General features: G+C 46.2%; 1 long non-coding RNA gene across 1 annotated transcript in view; it reads right to left on the bottom strand.

Moving 5' to 3' along the window:
* Window positions 1-3,756: 3,756 nt before the first annotated feature.
* The window catches only part of LOC141238955 (uncharacterized), an 81,222-nt gene continuing 66,403 nt past the window's right edge, over window positions 3,757-18,575 (bottom strand). Inside the window, exon 3 of the long non-coding RNA XR_012304401.1 lies at window positions 3,757-4,125. This is a non-coding gene — a long non-coding RNA (uncharacterized lncRNA). The remainder of the gene's footprint in view (window positions 4,126-18,575) is intronic.

Here is an 18,575-nt window from a genome sequence, read left to right on the forward strand (position 1 = left end):
CCCTTGCAATAACAGAGCAAGGAAAAACCTGCACTGCTAATAGGGAGGTGAAACAGTTTTAATCAGTGCAAGAGTTCCTGTAACCAGATGCCATGATCTTCTGGCCCCTCTCTGCCATGGTATCCCTGTGACACCCAGATGCACATCTGTTTTACTACTCATGTGGGTGAGCAGCATCAAGTGTTCCAAAATTCAAAGGAGAGAGCGTTTTTAAATGAATTGCCCTCAATTTGCACACCGGAAGTGCATTGAGCTGTAGGTTGGATTGCTGCTAAAGGAAAAAACAAAACAAAAAAACAACTCTTTAAATCTTCTTCTTTAGCGAGTGTGAATGCAGCGTAAGTGCAAACGGAAGTAAGTGTGTGACTTGTTTTTCAGTGAATAGGTAATTGGGAATCCTGCAGAAAATACCTGTGAGTTGCTGTGAGTTGTTGAATTGTGAACTGCTGAGTGCTTTTCTACCTGTTTAGTTTTATTGGGCTTTTTAAAAGCTATTTTCTCTCTACAGCTTTACAGTCTCTTATTTTACTCCCTTGTATTTAAGGGTTAACTACATTGCACTTAAATCCTGAGGTGTAGCTATACTCACAAGGGGTTAATTAAGGGTGAGGGGTCATAATTAAAGGTTTATAAGGGGCAGCTGGTTGGGGCATCCAGTCCTTTGGAAGTGCATTGAGCTGTAGGTTGGAGTGCTGCTAAAGGGAAAAAAAAGCAAACAAAAATACTCTTTAAATCTTCTTCCTTGGCGAGTGTGAACGAGCTGAGTGTGACTGGAGCGTAAGTGCAACAGAAGTAAGTGTGTGACTTGTTTTTCAGTGACATGGATTCAGGGAGTTTGGAAGGGAGGAATTTGGACTGAATTGCTGTCTGTATTTTAGTAATTCTTAACATTCCTTTTTACTTAACATTTCTGTCTAGTGCAATCCCCATTAGGAAATGAGCTCCATTATTGACAATGCTATCCACTGTACATCTTGCCACATGTATGCAATCCTTGAACAGCCGGTCGTGGGTGCATACTGCTGTGCGAAATGTGTGCACGTTGAGTGTTTGGAAGCCCAGGTACTGGATCTAAATGATCAGCTGGAAACACTGAGATCCATTGACAATATGAAAAGGAGTCTGCTGCTCACAGAGCAGCTGCTCACTGGGGTAGATGCGGGGGAGGGTGGTAGTAGGGAGCTGCAGGAGAGTGAGGCAGCTAGCTGGGTGACAGTTAGAAGGGGGGTAGAGGGAAGAGTACCAGGGAGGCTAGTCCTGATCTGGCACACCCCAATACTGTAAGTTTGCAAACTTGGCAGATGAGGGGAGTGACGGTACAGGGGTAGCACTGCTGCAGCAAAGCATGTTCTCTGAAAGCCCGAGGAGTGTCAGCTCCAGTAAGGAGGGAAATAGGAGAGCAGGGCAGGCCAGGCAGGTGCTAGTAGTGGGGGACTCAATTATTAGCTTTAACTACCCTGAAATATCAATATCCTGAGACATAAAACTACACAAAGCAAATGGGAGACATTTATTAGCATCCTGAATAGGACCTGTGCACAATATATACCCTATGGGAATAAACATGCTAGAAATAGGAGGAAACCACTATGGCTAAATAGAGCTGTAAGGGGCGCAATAAGTGACAAAAAGAAAGCATTTAGAGAACTAAAGCAAGTAGGTAGTGATGAGGCATTAAATAAGCACAGAAATTCTGTAAAAACCCAATCAAGGCAGCAAAGATTGAGACAGAGAGACTCCTTGCCAGAAAAAATAAAAATAATCCCAAAATATTCTTTAACTACATAAATAGTAAAAAACTAAAAAATGATAGTTTTGGCCCCCTTAAAAATAGTCTGGGTGAAATGGTGGATAAGGATGAGGAAAAAGCCAATATGCTAAATGATTTTTTTTAACAGTATTTACACAAGAAAATTGCATGACAGAAAACATGATTAATGATAACAAAAGTTCTCCATTAAATGTCACTTGCTTAACCCAGCAGGAAGTACGGCGGCGTCTAAAAATCACTAAAGTTGACAAATCCACGGGCCCAGATGGGATACACCCGCAAGTACTGCAGGAATTAAGTAATGTCATAGATAGAACACTATTTTTAATCTTTAAAGATTCCATAATAACAGGGTCTGTACCACACGACTGGCGTATAGCAAATGTGGTGCCAATATTCAAAAAAAACTGTGGGTAAAATCCTGGAGGGTTTCCTAAGAGATGCTAAACTAGAGTATGTGAAGAAGAATAACCTCATGACCCAATATCAACATGGGTTTACTAGGGACCGTTCTTGTCAAACTAATCTGATCAGCTTATATGAAGAGGTAAGTTCCGGACTGGACCAAGGAAATGCTGTGGATGTTGTGTATATGGACTTTTCAAAAGCTTTTGATATGGTTCCACACAAAAGGTTGATACATAAAATGAGAACAATGGGGATAGGGGAAAATATATGTATGTGGGTTAAGAACTGGCTCAGTGATAGGAAACAAAGGGTGGTTATTAATGGAACACACTCAGACTGGGTCACAGTTAACAGTGGTGTACCACAGGGGTCAGTATTGGGCCCCCTTCTTTTTAACATATTTATTAATGACCTTGTAGGGGGCATACAGAGTAGCATTTCAATATTTGCAGATGACACTAAACTCTGCAGGGTAATCAATACAGAGGAGGACAATTTTATATTACAGGAGGATCCATGTAAACTAGAAGCTTGGGCTGATAAATGGCAAATGAGCTTTAATGGGGATAAATGTAAGGTAATGCTCTTGGGCAGAGGAAATAAAATGTATAATTATATGCTTAATTGTAAAACACTGGGCAAAACTGTCACTGAAAAAGACCTGGGTGTATTGGTGGACGACAAGCTCACGTTTAGTGGCCAGTGTCAGGCAGCTGCTGCAAAGGCAAATAAAATAATGGGATGCATTAAAAGAGGCATAGATGCTCATGAGGAGAACATAATTTTACCTCTATACAAGTCACTAGTGCGACCACACTTAGAATACTGTATACAGTTCTGGTCTCCGGTGTATAAGAAAGACATAGCTGAACTAGAGCGGGTGCAGAGAAGAGCGACCAAGGTTATTAGAGGACTGGGGGGTCTGCAATACCAAGACAGGTTATTAGAGGACTGGGGGGTCTGCAATACCAAGACAGGTTATTACACTTGGGGTTATTTAGTTTGGAAAAACGAAGGCTTAGGGGTGATCTTATTACTATGTACAAGTATATGAGGGGACAGTACAAAGACCTTTCTACTGATCTTTTTACTCTGAGGCCAGAGACGGGGACAAGGGGGCATCTTCTACGTCTGGAGGAAAGAAGGTTTAATCATAATCACAGACGCGGATTCTTTACTGTAAGAGCAGTGACACTATGGAGCTCTCTGGCGCATGATGGTGTAATGAGGGATTCACTACTAAAATTTAAGAAGGGCATGGATGCCTTTCTTGAAAAGTATAATATTACAGGTTATATATACTAGATTCCTTGATAGAGCGTTGATCCAGGGAACTAGTCTGATTGCCGTATGTGGAGTCAGGAAGGAATTTTTTTCCCCAATGTGGAGCTTAGTGTTTGCCACTTGGTTTTTTTTTTGCCTTCCTCTGGATCAACATGTTAGGCTATGGGTTGAACTAGATGGACTTAGTCTTCCTTCAACCTTATAAACTATGTTACTATGTTACTATGTTACTATGTATTGTTATTCAAAAGAAGATGAAACTAAGCACAAATTGCTCAAGAAGCTGCAGATGTTTTTTATTGATAAGAAACAGAAACATCATTATAGAAGAGCAAGAAGGAAGATTAATCCTAGGAGGGCTGGTCATAATGGTTGTTCTTCTGATTCATGAGTGGACGATTTAGCCAATTCCTCTGACTATTCATGACTGGTTGATTTAGCTGATTTCTTTGACCATTCATGGCGGGCCAATTAAGCTAATTCCTCTGACCCTTCATAACTGTCCAGTTTTGGCGATTCCTCTGACCATTCATGACTAGACGCTTTAGACGATTCCTCTGACCATTTATAACTGTCCAGCTTTGGCGATTCTCCTGACCATTTATGGCTGTCCGATTTTGCCGATTCCTCTGACCATTCATCACTGGACGATTTCAGAAATTCTACAAGAAATAAGATGATGTAATGAAGAAAATGTAAAACATCTAAGAAAATAACAATGATTTGAAGTGTCACTTCTTCTAAAAATGAGCTATCCTCTCCAGATCCCGATGTTATAGCCAACATGGTGCCTCCATCATATTCCTAGACATAGTCAGTGCCCCCAAAACATTTTCAAGTGCAATGATTGAATCCAAGACAATGTTAGACATATTTAGTGCCCGTATAACATTTCCAATCCCTACTATTAGTGCAAACCACAGGGCCCTCATATCCATAGAACCTCCATTTTCTGCTAGTGCCCCAAGTTGCATCACCTACTCACCTCCTTCTACTATTTCCCATTCTATCTCACCTAACACTACGGAGAAGCGATTATAATCAACACCACTAATTAAATGCCCACATATAACTTCCCCTCTTAAGAAAATTTTACTTTACCCCTCTGGGACTACTTCTGGGACCTGAGGCTCGGGGACTACTTCTGGGACCTGAGGCTCGGGGACTACTTCTGGGACCTGAGGCTCTGGGACTACTTCTGGGACCTGAGGCTCGGGGACTACTTCTGGGACCTGAGGCTCTGGGACTACTTCTGGGACCTGAGGCTCGGGGACTACTTCTGGGACCTGAGGCTCTGGGACTACTTCTGAGACCTGAGGCTTGGGGACTACTTCTGGGACATGAGTCTCTGGAAGTACTTCTGGGGCCTGAGGCTCAGTGACTACTTCTGGGATCTGAGGCTCTGGGACTACTTCTGGGACATGAGGCTCTGGAATTACTTCTGGGACCTGAGGCTCTGTGACTACTTCTGGGGCCTGAGGCTCAGTGACTACTTCTGGGACCTGAGGCTCTTGAACTACTTCTGGGACCTGAGGCTCTGGAAGTACTTCTGGGACATGAGGCTCTGGAACTACTTCTGGGACATGAGGCTCTGGAACTACTTCTGGGGCTTGAGTCTCAGTGACTACTTCTGGGACCTGAGTCTCAGTGACTACTTCTGGGACCTGAGGCTCAGTGACTACTTCTGGGACCTGAGGCTCTTGAACTACTTCTTGGACATGAGGCTCTGGAACTACTTCTGGGACCTGAGGCTCTGGAACTACTTCTGGGGCTTGAGTCTCAGTGACTACTTCTGGGACCTGAGGCTCAGGGACTACTTCTGGGACATGAGGCGCTGGAACTTCATCTGGATCCTGAGGCTCTGGGACTATTACTGTGGTATGAGGCTCAGGGACTGTTTCTAAGACCACAGGCTTGTAACACCAAGGGGCACCACGGATCCGTGAATTGAAGCAGCATCCTCTCCTGTTGCATTCTTGCTCTGTGATGCCCCTGAAACCGCAGCTTTTCCTATTTTGTGGCGGCACAGTGCACTGATCTCCAGCTTTAAAAAAAAAAGAGAAATGTTCAGGACTAGGTAAGGACAAGATTTTACCAATGGATACTACATTCAATGACGGCAAACAAAGATCTTGAACATGAAGATTTATTTATTTTACTCACTTATATAGCCCCATTAATTCCACAGCGCTTTACAGACTGTCCCCAGTGGGACTCACAATCTACATTCCCTATCAGTATGTCTTTGGCGAATGGAAGGAAACTGGAGAACCCGGAGGAAACCCATGCAAACACAGGGAGAACATACAAACTCCTTGTAGAGCTGTCCTTGGTGGGATTTGAACACTGGACTCCAGTGCTGCAAGTTTGCACTGCTAACCACTGAGCCACCGTGCTGCCCAAGGTGGACAATCTCATTCTGTAAAATTAGACAATTTGATGATATCCCCGCGACACAACTGACCTGAAGCAGAGTTGGAGGATATGTGACAGATCGACGCTAAAAAGGAGAAGAGTAACAAGGAACAAGGAATATTTTTTACACCCTGGGATTGAATAAATAGAAACAACGCCCCTTTTGTTCACTACTGGTTTTGCATCTGAACTCCACTGAAGTGAATGCAATACCATGCTCAGCCTGCAGACAAGGTGGGCGCTGTTTCTGGAGAAAGCAAGAAAGTAGGAATGGATTTCTCAGACATTTATTATTATCAAATAAAACAATGTAGGATCTACTAAGCCCAAATAAGATGGAGATGTGCGAACTAAAGGGGGGCCTCAGACAAATGTATTTATCTTCTTATTACAAAGGAGGACAAGGCCGCACACAATATAGAGAGACAGAACATGCAGCTGTCATGGGTTCCGCTGAGTAGAAGGGTCTAACCATAATTGGTTCTGTCATAGAAAATATTAAAATCTCTGATGTCAGCAGTAAAGGGGCATTCACCCCCTTCCCTCCTCCCCGTTCTCTTTTGCAGTCGGACAAGAGCTGGCAATCTAATCTGACACTCTTAGAAATAGACTGGTACAATGTGCATAAAGAAGAAAGAAATTAAAATGCAGGAGCTTCTTTTAGGACAAAAGACCCCTGCAGTGGAAAAGAGGATGTCTTTTGTGTGAAAGATTGAGATTTAGACTGGAAAGGTAATTCAGACAGGAGAAGTATTTTCAGAAGGTTGGACAACAATAGGGTGCATGTGTTTACACATAAATAGCAAAGTGGAAACCTCTTTGTCCCTAGGAAATGCATCTTGAATTCAAGTAACACTGTGGTAACACTGTGTTTTCCTGCAAGGGAAATGCTATACATTGGCACAAGACGTATGTCTCCAAAAGGAAGTATTGAATATTGGAGTTTGTATAAATCCAATAGTGATGGGAAATACATTTTTTTCATCTTCAGGGTGAAAAGGGGAAAAATATGCATATTTTTTCATAACTGTGACACCTGCCTATTAGCCCCAAATCAGTAGTAACCAGATAACTGACGCCAGCCATGTCATGTTTGACCTCTGGGAAAAGGTAAAATCCCAATTAAAAAAAAGGCGGTGATCTCGGACTTCTGCGGTTGTCAGGAGTGAAGATATATCATAAGTTGAGAATTTCATAAAATCTCGAAGGGCTAAGAACAACCCACAACCTGGCCAACGTGAGGTTATCAAGGGGGGTGTGTGGGTGTAACTCAGGTGCTGATAAAAGGTCAAGCAAAATTATGATTTGTGTTCCTGTAGAGATACACACATCATGTATGCATGAATCCCGTTCACTGAACGTCCCCAAGCGAAGTGCTCTCCTTCGACTAAGTTGACTTATCTCTATGAGAGGTGTAGTAAGTTATTTTGTTAATTTTTATAAACACTGCCTCGTATTGAATTAAATATAAAATGTAATAGTTCTGATCCTTTTGTTCTGTAAACCGCGCCTCAAAGCCATACGCTACCTACCAGGCCCCCCAGTCAGCCTGTAAAAATGACTGGTGGTGACAGCTAAAAATCTTTCTAGGGTTATCGTAGAGTTAGCAGTGACTGTACGGGGGTATAAACATATTCCATGCATTGGAATCGGAGGTGTATATACCATAGTCTCACTTTAAAGTTACCAATAACCGGCCTATTACTGGAAACAGCCTGCGGCCTCCTCCGTGAAGCGTTGGCCAATTGTGTAATTGTCTTGACGATAGGGATAGAGCTGTTCACTCAAAAGATAATAGCGGGTGGGTTGAGATACGACCCCCCTGGCTGCCATTAGCTTGACAGGTTCCATCTCAGCACTTTTGCAGCACATTATCACACTATAGCTCCTGAATGTAATAGAGCTGCTCAATGTGCTCCCTGTATATAATAGTGTTACACACTGTGCCCCCTGTACATAATAGTGCTATACACTGTGCTCCCTGTATATAATAGTGCTACACACTGTGCCCCCTGTACATAATAGTGCTATACACTGTGCTCCCTATATATAATAGTGCTACACACTGTGCCCCCGTATATAATAGTGCTATACACTGTGCTCCCTGTATATAATAGTGCTACACACTGTGCCCCTGTATATAATAGCGTTACACACTGTGCTCCTGTATGTAATAGTGCTACACACTGTGCCCCCTGTATATAATAGTGCTATACACTGTGCCCCCTGTATATAATAGTGCTATACACTGTGCCCCTTGTATATAATAGTGCTACACACTGTGCCCCCTGTATATAATAGTGCTATACACTGTGCCCCCTGTATATAATAGTGCTATACACTGTGCCCCTGTATATAATAGTGCTACACACTGTGCCCCTGGTATATAATAGTGCTACACACTGTGCCCCTTGTATATAATAGTGCTACACACTGTGCCCCCTGTATATAATAGTGCTATACACTGTGCTCCCTGTATATAATAGTGCTACACACTGTGCCCCTGTATATAATAGTGCTATACACTGTGCTCCCTGTATATAATAGTGCTACACACTGTGCCCCTGTATATAATAGTGTTACGCACTGTGCTCCTGTATATAATAGTGCTACACACTGTGCCCCCTGTATATAATAGTGCTATACACTGTGCCCCCTGTATATAATAGTGCTACACACTGTGCCCCTTGTATATAATAGTGCTACACACTGTGCCCCCTGTATATAATAGTGCTATACACTGTGCCCCGTGTATATAATAGTGCTATACACTGTGCTCCCTGTATATAATAGTGCTACACACTGTGCCCCCGGTATATAATAGTGCTACACACTGTGCCCCTTGTATATAATAGTGCTACACACTGTGCCCCCTGTATATAATAGTGCTATACACTGTGCTCCCTGTATATAATAGTGCTACACACTGTGCCCCTGTATATAATAGTGCTACACACTGTGCTCCTGTATATAATAGTGCTACATACTGTGCTCCCTGTATATAATAGTGCTACACACTGTGCCCCCTGTACATAATAGTGCTAGACACTGTGCTCCCTATATATGATAGTGCTACACACTGTGCCTCCTGTATATAATAATGCTACACACTGTGCCCTCTATATATAATAGTGCTACACACTTTGACCCCTGTATATAATAGTGATACACACTGTGCCCTCTATATATAATAGTGCTATACACTGTGCTCCCTGTATATAATAGTGCTACACACTGTGCCCCCTGTATATAATAGTGCTACACACTGTATCCCCTGTATATAATAGTGCTACACACTGTATCCCCTGTATATAATAGTGCTACACACTTTGCTCCCTGTATATAATAGTGCTAGACACTGTGCCCCTGTATATAATAGTGCTACACACTGTGCTCCCTGTATATAATAGTGCTATACACTATTCTCCCTGTATATAATAGTGCTACACACTGTGCCCCCTGTATATAATAGTGATACACACTGTGCCCTCTATATATAATAGTGCTATACACTGTGCTCCCTGTATATAATAGTGCTACACACTGTGCCCCTGTATATAATAGTGCTACACACTGTGCCCCCTGTATATAATAGTGCTACACACTGTGCTCCCTGTATATAATAGTGCTATACACTGTGCTCCCTGTATATAATAGTGCTAGACACTGTGCTCCTGTGTATAATAGTGCTACACACTGTGCCCCCTGTATATAATAGTGCTGCACACTGTATCCCCTGTATATAATAGTGCTACACACTTTGCTCCCTGTATATAATAGTGCTAGACACTGTACCCCTGTATATAATAGTGCTACACACTGTGCCCCCTGTATATAATAGTGCTACACACTGTGCCCCCTGTATATAATAGTGCTGCACACTGTGCCCTCTATATATAATAGTGCTACACACTGTGCCCTCTATATATAATAGTGCTACACACTTTGCCCCCTGTATATAATAGTGCTACACACTGTGCCCCCTGTATATAATAGTGCTATACACTGTGCTCTGTGTATATAATAGTGCTATATGTGGCGCCCCTGAGAGTTCGGTCGCCGCAGAGGTACTGCATCTCATCCAGAGGTGTGGTATCTCACTCTCAGGTAAGGAAGGAGTATGGCTCAGGACCCTAACACTACATCCACTACACCACATTTCCGGGGGACAGGGCGAGATTGCTCCTACGGGAGAGCACAGTCCCTGATCCCTGGCTGGAGTGGGGAGGAACCACCTAGAGAAGGGGAACTAGGCAGTGGATGGGTGGAGGACGTAGATCCTGGGAGCACGGTAGTAGGAGGTATAAAAACAGGGAACCATCTTGGGTTAGGGTGGTAGAGTGAATGGTCAGTCAGAGGAGGAAGGAGACAGGAGCAGGGGTTCTGAACGAGCTCTGCTCCACAGACAGGCCTAGTCAGGAGGCCTGAGCCTGAAAGGAGAGAAGAGAGGCAAGGGGAGCAGGAAGGCTCCAGGACAGGAACCGAAGGGACCCTAGGGGTACGGGCCGTGCAGCCGCCACCCGTACGCCCGCCGCTGCCAGGAGGTAGGGGGGTCAGGCCAGAAGAAGGGAACTGGATCCCTCAACCAGCAGAGACTACAGGGCTCAGCTGGGAACCGGAGGCTGCAGCACTTCAAGTACAGCAAGCTGTCCACACCAGCCACCAGGAAGGTAGCCACATAGGGCCAGGGGACGGAGCACACGTCGCCCACCAAGGCCCGAGGACACTGGACAGAGGTGCAGATAGGTGTGAGGTACAAGGAGAGAGGCCAGAGAGGACACACTGAAGGGGGTCCTGCTAAATGCTCCAGAGATACCTGAGGGTCGACCAAGCCCCTTACTGCGTGAGCACAGGACGCCGTGGGGTCTTACATTGGCCCTGTAAGTGGAACTGCTTAACCGTGAGTAAAAGATCTGGGACTGCATCATCTGGACTCTGTGATTCTTCTTACACCGCGACACCCTGCACTTTCACCACCATCATCCATACACGCTGCCCTGAAGCTGCACTCTTCCTGTGGGGAGTTACACTACCTTGCTGCGCATAACAACAGCTTCAGTGGACTGCTCCGCAGCGGCGGTTCCCAATAACTGCATTCCACAGGTGGCGTAGTCAGACTATTTAAACCAGATACACATAGACTACCACTGGTTTGACCGCCCTGGGTCACCGCCACGGTGACTACTACCCCCAGCATCTGCAAGGCCCAGCTCCGGGTATCCCCACTGCCCAGGGGGCGCGTCAACTTTGGTGTAGTCGGCAGGATCCGTAACCCACCCGTTACCATCGGGTATTGTGTGCCTAAGAGACTGTGTTTTCTACTGAATGTGGCTTCCACCCCTGAAGAACGGGCGCCATTATGTGCCAGCCAAACAACAACCAAAGGTCGCCTCCCATCGTGGGCCAGGTCCCAGAATGGCGCCAAAAGCGGAGCCCGCCCCAACAAGCAGTGATCATGTATGTGGATGTGTCCATCGACGTGGGGGGGCTGCCCTTGGAGGTGACCGACAGCAGACTGCCCTGGAACCGCCCCCGAAAGGGGAGGGGAGGCAAGAAAACTGAGAGACAGGGTGTGTTCTGGACCAGTCGAGGCAGGCCGCACCCGGGAAAGGAGATGGATCGTGGCAGCTCCGGAGACCCTGCCAGCGACATGCTGCTGGCCGAAGCGCCATATACCCTGGAGGAGCTGGTGGCCAAGCTCCCCCGGGAGGTTACCGAGTTCCTCCCTGCCGGCATAGAAGATCTGCGCCGGAGGATGGTCAGGGCACAGCGAGACGCCATCGCGGACTGGAAGAGGGAGATGGAGCAGAGGATGGCGGCCCGGCAGCCAGTGACGCTGCCCAGCACCGGCAGCGCCCCAGCCTCCGAGGACCGGGATCGAGGTCAAGAGACTGCGCCTGACGCAGGAGCGGCCGCAGGAGCAGGTAGGAGAAGTTCTCCTGTGCCGGGCGCTGTAAGCGTCAACTTGCCCCTGAGCCCCCTGGTGGAGTCGCAGATCCCGGGCGTTACCGAAACAACCCCTCTCCCGATGCCAGAGCTGGGCCCTTTAAACCAGGGCGAGACCACCACGTGCTCGCTATGCGCGTACCAGGGCGCACCAGTTCCAAGTGCCCTCAGATCCCGGAACCAGCTCCAGTCACCAGCGACACCGGCCCGCACCTAGGTCCTCTGCAGGAGCTGCCCCCTCCGACACCCGAATGGGTGTATGGGCGCTTCCCCTGGGGATGGTCCGCGGAGGTGGAGGACCAGCGGCCTTCACTCCTGACAGCTCCACAGCCCGCCGCCGCCGCTTCCCAGGTACCGGAGGAGGAGGCCCAATTTGAGTGGGATCACTCGGGGAAGGATTTAATGGGGTTCTCCCAGGAGACCAGGGAACCGCAGCACGCCGCAAGGAGTTCTGTTATCAACAGCTGCTCAAGTTCGAGAAAGAGCGGAAACAGCGGCGTGAGCGGTAGGAGCAACTCGAGGCCAGGAATATTTTGGAAAAGGCCCGGACCCGCCATGACAAGCGAGCGGCTCGTGGTCCCAGAATCACCGGGACCGTGGTGAAATTCAACCTGGACGCGGGATGGGGGTTCATCTGGGACCCGCTGACAGACACGGATCTCTTTGTAAATAGGAGAGACGTAGAATCCCGCCTGCCAGAGGGACATCCAGATCGGGACCTGTATCCCGGGGACACCGTGTCCTACACCAGGCACCGAGGAGTCAGGGGCTGGTATGCCCTACAAGTCCACAGGGGGGAAACAGAGTCCAACCATGCTGAAGACCCGGCTGGGTCAGCCTGTGATAGGCCAGAGCCTCCCCGCAGGGAGCACCCTTACTAAGTACTGTAAGAGGAACTGAGCATTTAGGATGTAAATAAGTTACCCGTCAGGGTATGCAGGAACACTGCAAAAAGTTTGTTGTTTACCAGGTTGCCCGAAAGGATGCAGTTCTACGTTAAAAACTTGAGAGTGTGCACTTAAAATGACCTGGAACAGGTCCAAAGACTAACCGGCTGAGGACTGGGAGCAGCCACTTTTTGTAAATAGTTGCGCCTCTTCAGGTGCCCCTTATTGGTTTTATAAGAACTACAACGAGTACCTCAGAACAAAAACCCGTTGGAGGTGGCCGAAGACGAGGTCCAGCATCTAGATCATCTAAGCCCTGCAGCCACCCCAGGGCATCCGTTGAGGGTTTGGGACGGGTCCCTCATATTCGTGTTTGCAAGTTGGCACTTTATTGAAAAATGGACACCTGGTTGCAGACATTACTGTGAAAGGTTGACCAAAAGTTTTACTTGAAAATGTGTTGATATGAAGAATGTTTACAAAGAAAAATGTTTTATATACAACAATGTGCTTATACTAGAGAAAAGTTTTATGATGTTTTATATGTGAAGGGAAGTGTTATTAAAAGTGCCCTTATAATGTTTTGCAGCAACGTTGAAAGAAGTATGCCTCCCATAAAGGGAAGATGTGTTGTTTACAATCTTATATGTGGATGCATCTTAAAAGTTTTTGTATGTCTTTGATATATATATCTGTCTTTTTCTCTGTTCCAGCCCGCGGACATGCTGTGTCTTACCAGGGGGGTGTGTGGCGCCCCTGAGGGTTCGCTCGCCACAGTGGTATTGCATCTCATCCAGAGGTGTGGTATCTCACTCTCAGGTAAGGAAGGAGTATGGCTCAGGACCCTAACACTACATCCACTACACCACATTTCCGGGGGATAGGGCGAGATTGCTCCTACGGGAGAGCACAGTCCCTGATCCCTGGCTGGAGTGGGAACCACCTAGAGAAGGGGAACTAGGTAGTGGATGGGTGGAGGACGTAGATCCTGGGAGCACGGTAGTAGGAGGTATAAAAACAAGGAACCATCTTAGGTTAGGGTGGTAGAGTGAGTGGTCAGTCTGAGGAGGAAGGAGACAGGAGCAGGGGCTCTGAACGAGCTCTGCTCCGCAGGCAGGCCTAGTCAGGAGGCCTGAGCCTGAAAGGAGAGAAGAGTGGCAAGGGGAGCAGGAAGGCTCCAGGACAGGAACCGAAGGGACCCTAGGGGTACGGGCCGTGCAGCCACCACCCGTACGCCCGCTGCTGCCAGGAGGTAGGGGGGGTCAGGCCTGAAGAAGGGAACCGGATCCCTCAACCAGCAGAGACTACAGGCCTCAACTGGGAACCATAGGCTGCAGCACTTCAAGTACAGCAAGCTGTCCACACCAGCCACCAGGAAGGTAGCCACATAGGGACAGGGGACGAAACACACGTCGCCCGCCAAGGCCCGAGGACACTGGACAGAGGTGCCGCTAGGTGTGAGGTACAAGGAGAGAGGCCAGAAAGGTACACAGAACGGGGTCCTGATAAGTGCTCTGGGGATACCTGAGGGTCGACCGAGCCCCTTACTGCGTGAGCCCAGGACGCCGTGGGCTCTTACACTGGCCCTGTGTTAGAACCTTGCTGTTAGGTTTTTTTTCCTTTGCTGGTCACATGACCTTGTTGGCCTATTTAATCCTGCTCCGCCCTTCTGGCTTTGCTGGACTTCATTGTATATCTACTTTCTAGCTAGCCTGTGCTCTGTATCTAACTCTGTTAGTTTGCTTGGTCTACGGACCTCTATGTTCTATCTATTTTGTTTGTTCGTCTGTCTGCTACTATTTCTGTTAGGAGGTGTCCCATATTCCTCCCAGTCCTTAGTACTTGTAGGGATTCCCTCCTCACATCTATAGGTCTCCGTACAGACTAGATTAGGACTTTAGCAGATCTGATCGCAGGATCAGGTTCCCTGTTACATCGTAGGGATTCAGCTGAGTCTTATAGTAGGGACAGATCTCCTCTCTTTCCTTAGCTTTGGTAGCAGAACATAACAGTAAGTCCAGCCTGCAAATTCTCTAAGGAAAGATTTTTTTTTTTTTTTTTTTTGTTCCATCATGGTGTCGGTTCAGGATTTGGCTAAACACCTGCAGGGACTCTCTCTGGAAGTGGCCGAGCTCCGTCAGCACGTGAGTAACTGTCCTGGAGCATATTTCTTGGAGCCTAAGGTATGTTTGCCGGATTTATTTTTTGGTGAACATCGAGAATTTTTTTCATTTAAAAATGCTTGCTTATTGTATTTTCGTTTGAGACCCAAGTCCTCTGGGGATGAATCCCAGCGCGTAGGGTTCATAATGTCACTTTTGCGCAAAGAGCCTCAGGAGTGGGCCTTTTCTTTGCAACCTAGTGATACATGCTTCAGATCAGTGGATAGTTTTTTTTCTGCTTTATGACTATTATATGATGATCCTGACCGTGTGGCATCAGCTGAGACTGAGTTGAGACGTTTAAAACAAGGATCAGGTAATGTCGAAAAATATTGTACTCATTTTCGTCGTTGGTCCACTCAAACAGGGTGGAACGATTCTGCTCTGAAAAGTCTATTTCTTGCTGGGCTCAGTGAAAGGGTTAAAGACCTGCTAATTGCTTATCCTACACCTGAGGATTTGCAACAGGCTATGCAATTAGCTATACGGGTGGATAGAAGACTGCGTGCTAGGGTTAATGAGAGCAAATCCTCTGCTATGTCAGTTTCTGGTTATGATAATGTGTGTACTAACAGTGGTGAACCGATGGAGATTGGATCGGTGGCACCTCGCTCTCAAGAAAAAGACCGTCGTTTTTCAGAAGGCTTGTGTTTCTATTGCGGAAAATCTGGTCATTTGATTAAAGGCTGTGAGCTTCGTATGAAGAAAGAAAAAAAAATGGTCAGTCACGCCCGTATTGCCTGTTTAAATTCCAAGGGTATATTTTTAGCTGCTTCCACGATTGCTCAGGAAAAATTAATGGAATTTCGGGTGTTTGTTGATTGCGGGTCTACACTGAATGTAATTGATGGGGGATTCGTGGAAAAACTCAATTTAAAACCTGAACCTTTATCATCCCCCATTGCTGTGGTTTCTGTGGATGGTTCCCCTTTGAAGAATATTACTCTCAAGGTCAGTGAATTTCCTCTCACTATTAATGGTGTTCACCATGAGAAATTGGATTTGGTAGTGTTGAATAACTTGCCTTCTCCAGTAATATTGGGTTTGCCCTGGTTAAAATTTCACAATCCTGTACTGGATTGGTCTACCAGTGAAATTAAATCCTGGAGCCATAAATGTTATGACAAGTGTTGTAACGGGCGTATTGCAGCTTTGGATAGGGGAGAATTGCCTGTTCCTATTCAGGATTTTTGGAGAGTTTTTTCTGAGAAGGAATCGCAGGTTTTGCCTCCCCATAGAGACTATGATTGTTCTATTGAATTTGTCCCTGGAGCGACTCTTCCTAAAAGTCGTTTATTTAACCTTACTATTCCTGAGAGGAAGGCTTTGGAGGAATACATACAGACAAGTTTGGCCGCCGGTCACATTAGGCCCTCTAAGTCTCCTGTGGCGGTTGGATTTTTTTTTGTAAAAAAAAAGGACGGCGGTTTACGTCCTTGTCTGGATTTTCGTGAGATTAACAAAATTACGGTACGCAATCCTTACCCACTGCCATTGATTCCTGATCTGTTTAACCAGTTATTGGGGGCCAAGTGGTTCTCTAAAATTGACCTTAAGGGGGCATACAATCTGTTGCGCATGAAGGAGGGTAATGAATGGAAGACTGCTTTTAACACTCCTGTGGGTCATTTTGAGAATCTGGTTATGCCTTTTGGTCTTACTAATGCTCCTGCATTTTTTCAGAATCTGATTAATGACATCCTTAGACCTTTGATCGGTAAAAATGTGGTTGTGTATTTGGATGACATTTTGATTTATTCGCCAGATCTGGAGTCTCATTGGCGGAGCGTGCGTGAGGTATTACAGTTATTAATGGACAATTCGCTTTTTGCTAAGCTGGAGAAATGTGAGTTCGCTGTACAGAGAATTAGTTTTTTGGGCTACATTATCTCCAGCAAAGGTTTTGAGATGGATCCGGTTAAGGTTCAGGCTGTGCAGGAATGGCCTAGGCCTATTGGTTTGAAATCGATACAGAGGTTTTTGGGTTTCGCCAATTACTACAGAAAATTCATAAAAAAATTTTCTAGTATTGTCAAACCTCTGACTGATCTCACCAGGAAAGGTGCTGATGCGGTTCAGTGGTCTTCTGAGGCCATTGAAGCTTTTGTGTATCTCAAGGAGAGGTTCACCTCTGCTCCCATCCTTATGCAGCCTGATGTTACTAGGCCGTTTTTGGTTGAGGTTGATGCTTCCTCTGTGGGGGTTGGCGCAGTATTGTCTCAGGATAACGGGGATGGATTACATCCCTGTGCCTTTTTTTCAAAAAAATTTTCGGAGACTGAACTGAATTACGATATTGGTAATCGGGAATTATTGGCTATTAAACTCGCATTTGAACACTGGCGCCACTTCTTGGAAGGTGCGGAATTTCCCGTTCAGGTTCTTACGGATCATAAAAATCTGATATATCTTGATGCTGCCAAGCGCCTGAATGCCCGTCAGGCTAGGTGGGCACTGTTTTTCTCGCGGTTTAATTTCTCCGTTACTTACATCCCTGGTACTAAGAATGTTAAGGCGGATGCCTTGTCTCGCAGTTTTTCTCCCATAGTCGGTGCTGAGAAAGAGGAAAACATTTTACAAGAAGGTGTTGTGATAGCTGCTTTAGACTCCGTTTTGGAAGATGAGATTCTTAAAGCTCAGGAGAATGCCCCATCTAACACTCCTCATGGGAGGTTGTTTGTGCCTGGGACCTTTAGGAGAGATTTGTTTGTTGAGTGTCACGAATCTCGGTTGGCAGGTCATCCCGGAATCTCTGAGACCAAGAGACTGGTGGGTCGCAGTTTTTGGTGGCCTGGATGGCAGAAGGAAGTCATTAAGTGGGTGCGTCAATGTACTATATGTGCTAGATCTAAGTCCTCACATACTCCTGCTGCGGGGTTGCTTTGTCCTTTGGAGGTCCCCAGTGCTCCTTGGACACATTTGGCTATGGACTTTATAACTGACCTTCCCTCCTCTGAGGGTTTTACTGTCATCTGGGTGGTCGTGGACCGTTTTAGCAAGATGTGTCACTTGGTTCCCTTCGTCAAACTGCCCTGCGCTAAAACTCTCGCTAAGGCCTTTGTCAAGGAAATTGTCAGACTTCATGGCGTTCCTACTGACATTGTTTCTGATAGGGGTCCTCAGTTCGTGGCTCGTTTTTGGCGTGCCTTTTGTGACAGGTTGGGAATTCATTTGTCGTTTTCGTCCGGATATCATCCTGAATCTAATGGCCAGACAGAAAGGAAAAACCAGGATGTTGAGCAGTTCTTGCGTTGTTTTGTGGCAGACAATCAAGAGGGGTGGTCTGAGTTTCTGCCACTTGCCGAATTTGCTCTGAACAATCATACATCTTCTTCTGCTGGTTGTTCGCCTTTTTTTTGTTGTTCTGGTAGACATCCGTCTTTTGGGTCGTTCTCCATGTTGGGATCTGCCGTGCCTGAGGAGGAGAATTTTTCCGGTGATTTGGAAAGAGTTTGGACGGATGTGCGTGGTAATCTTCAGGAGGCCAACAGAAAATCTAAAGACTACTTTGATAGGAAACGACAGGAGGTTTTATTCGCTGTTGGTGACATGGTTTGGTTGTCCTCTAGGAATCTGCGGTTGAGGATTCCTTCTAAGAAATTGGGTCCCAAGTTTGTAGGGCCCTTTAAGGTGCTTCAGGTTGTCAACCAATCTGCTGTTAGGTTGGAGGTTCCTACCTCCTGGAGAATTAATCCGGTCTTT

The sequence above is a fragment of the Phyllobates terribilis genome, unplaced genomic scaffold (genome assembly GCF_046119375.1).
Source record: "Phyllobates terribilis strain yellow unplaced genomic scaffold, ASM4611937v1 Scaffold_2__4_contigs__length_985480577, whole genome shotgun sequence".
Lineage (NCBI taxonomy): Eukaryota > Metazoa > Chordata > Amphibia > Anura > Dendrobatidae > Phyllobates > Phyllobates terribilis.